Genomic DNA, 3,622 nt, shown 5'->3' on the forward strand with positions numbered 1-3,622 from the left:
GTGTAATCTAGAACTTTCCTGGTTAGTCATGTTTGAATTCGGCATGTAGTTTAGTTGTGAAATGATCTTAGGCTTTCTTTATATAAACAGTAACTTTGCCTTATAAGCCTGACCATGAAATGCAAATATCCCTAGTTTTCCCTTTTTGAGACTTTTACCTTTTTGTTGGCCAACTGTAACAAAACCATACCTTTTTTGAATTGAATTCCAGTTTCGCACCCGGTCCCTCCTTGATACTGCGAGATAAAAGAGGCTAAACGCCTAAGTTGGGAGTGAGACAAGTGTGAAGTTGAGGCTAAAAGCCTAAGTTGGGGGTGGTGTAAGTTGTGGTAGTTGACACTCGATGTGGTTGCTGTACATATTTAAGAAAAAAACAAGAAGAAAAAAAATAAAAAAATCAGAAAATCGTAACACAAAAAGAAGGTTAAGCTTTATTAGGAATAAACCGCGTCGAGGTCAATGATTTGAAAGAAAATAAAGGGAGAAAATAATAGGTGAATAAAGGTAAGGAGAAGTGTAGCGTTCATGGACGGTGAGTCACTACTACCAAAAGTATCCTACCCATCCCTAAGCCTACATTGCAAGCCGAAAACAAGTCCTAATGTGATCACAACTGAACTATCCAATGATGAAAGCATGGAAAATAAGGGCAAGCCTATGGTATTTGAATGTGTAGATATGAAATTCTTTGTGAGAGTGAGTGTCTTCTCTTCTTTTTAGTCTTTTGTCCCTTTTTTGTTGGACATTCGTTGGTCTATGTGAGGGCATAAGGATTGAATATTTTTGCTAAAGAAGGTGACCGCCTAAAGTGATGTTTATGTGCATCATGATATGTTTGATAATGTAATGTCATAAATTGAAGCTTCATTGTGAGTCGTAGCATTCTTGATTTATGCATTGTATTTTGTATTTTGATGATGAATGTGTGGTGGTCCTTGGTAGGAAAACATGTGTGCCTGTAGTTCGGAGTAAAAACCATTGTTGACATTATTACTCTGCGATATCTAGGTGATAGTTGAGTCGTTGTGTTATTTTACTTGCTTGAGGATAAGAGAAGATTTTAAGTTGGGAGTGTTGATATGCCTTGAAATTATGGCACATTTAATGCTTTCTAACTCTAAGTTTTACTTGTTTTCAAGTGACTTTTTGTCAGTTTGATGTGTTTTGGCAGGTATTTAGAAGTTGGAATGCAAAAAACAGTTGAAAACAGGGAAATTTGAAGATAAGGCACTTCTATGCAGTTGTACGGACCGTCAACATGCTTAACGGTCTATCAAGCATGTCGTCTATCTTCCCTAAGTGAAAGTTTAGAGACTGTACCAAATTGATACAAAAGGAAGGGATGGTTGACGGGACTATCAACATGATCGACGGTCCATCGATAGCTGAGGTTCTTCAGCTTAATTTTGTCATCAAATCGTCGAACTGCACCGTCATTACTCGACGGTACCGTCAATGTACAAATACGGTTTGTCGAGTTGCAAGCCGACTTGGGCAGGATTAGTTTTATTAATTCAGAGTTTTGGACTTGTATAAATACCTGATTAGGTTTTATTTTTCAGACATCTTGAGTTTAAGACTTGTATTGAGCACTTTTGAGTTCTTAGTACTTTTCAAGGGTTTCAAGACTATTCTATTTCGTTTATCTTCAATTATCTTTGTAAGTTCAAACAACAATGACAATTACAATGTCTTGCGATTTTATCAATTCCATGAGTAGCTAAATTCCCTACTAAGGTTGTGGACCCAAGGATGGATGTTTTGCGCATGGGTTTCTAGTTGTGATGTATGCATAATGGATTGTTAGAGTTTGTTAGTTCTTCATTATTCATTGTTAGTTGATGGGTGCAAACATTAGCTTACGCCATAAACCTTGATTTATTTGGAAAAATAATTAGAGTTTGGTAAGAACTAATAACAATAACTCAGGGCTTTAAACCTTGTTTAATAAATTCACTTAGGAATAAGAGGAATTTACTTGGCATACTTAATCGTTCTTCATATAAACTCTTTTATATTTGGGAAAATCATAAAGAGATATTGTTCTTAACTATTGGGAAATATTAGGAACTCCATTCGAGATTAAGCGCACTCATATAACAATCCATTAGAAGTATATCATATTAGAACCCTAAGCATTGCGTTCATCTGGCGGGCACACAACCTTTGCTTCTTTTACCATACATTACAATCCAATGAAATTAGTTAGCGATTAGTCATAAACAACAAACTTTCTACAAATTCATCAGAGTAAGGCATTAGACCGAAATAAGCATTCTACGAGTTTAGTAACCTTTTCACTCTATATTCCTTGTGGGATTCGATCCCAACCTTGTTGGGTTACTATATTTGACATTGTCCGCTTATGCAAATAAAAAGTGTAATTTGAGCGTATCATAGAGAAGATTTTGGCTGTCTTTCATTAAGATGTAGGGCCAGTGGTCAGTTTCTTTATATAGTTGGCTCGCCTCCTTTGATTTCGAGGATCTCTATTTGCTTCCATCATATTCCTTTTTGAATTTCCTACACATAACACGTAAAATTGTCATCATTAAAATAGATACAATAAATATTTTTAAAGCTAACAATCTCCCCCTTTTTGATGATGACAACCAAAAAGGAATGTGACATTTTACTTCCTTATAGAACTTGACAAGCTCCCCCTGAGCATGTGCTGGAGATCCTTAAACTAAGTCCTATTAAACTAATTATGCTCCCCCTGAGTATGTGCTGGAGATTCTGCATTCACCTGCATTCCTTGCTATTTTTCTCCCCCTTTGACATCATAACAAAAACAAAACCAAAAAAAAAAAACCACAGGGCAAGTAACACATAGCAAATAGCAGGTAGCAGCAAAATTTGTTAGTCTATCCTAACTAACAGGGAACACAAACAATCCCTTTGAAACTAGATAAACATTGTTAATAAGGACAAAACAAGTCCTCAGCAAAAAAAAAAAAAAAGGTTGTCCAGCCAAAACACATAAATAGTCTTAAGAGAAGCGCTTCTAGAATTATTTTAAGCTGTTGATGATGCGGTCAGAAAAGAAGTTGTAGAAGGTTTCAACATTCTAGGACAGAGTAGAGTAGGAGTTTTGGACAGCTATAATGTGATCATTGTTAGAGGTTGTGGCATTCCTGGAAAGAGAGTCGACTTGCTCGATCAGCTTGTTCACAGTCCTGATGCCTTCCTTTTTCAACCCTTCGATTTCAATCCACAGTTTGCTGACGTTACTACCCTTTCCTTTTGTGCTGCTCACAATCTTCGCAAGAGAGTCCTTAACCTGCTGGATACGCTCTTCTATAGCACCCAAACACTGCTTCACCTCAGCAATGTCCTGTGTCACAGTAGGAGGAAGTGGAGCACGACCTGGTTCGAGCATGACCTTGACAGCATCCTTTTTGATCCACTCATTGTTAGAAAATACAAACTTCATACTAGCAAAGGCGTGATTGTCATAGGTAGAGTGTACCTCTTGCGCCAGATAATCAATGAGATCAACAAATTGATCCTTAAGAATGTGAGAGATAAGCATACCGTATGAGAGGCTAGCAGAAGGGGGGGGGGGGGGGGGTCCTCAACACTTTCAAACATATATTCTTTTAACCACAGAGCCTAATTA

This window comes from Lycium barbarum, chromosome 1 (assembly GCF_019175385.1).
Source record: "Lycium barbarum isolate Lr01 chromosome 1, ASM1917538v2, whole genome shotgun sequence".
Classification (NCBI taxonomy): Eukaryota; Viridiplantae; Streptophyta; class Magnoliopsida; order Solanales; family Solanaceae; genus Lycium; species Lycium barbarum.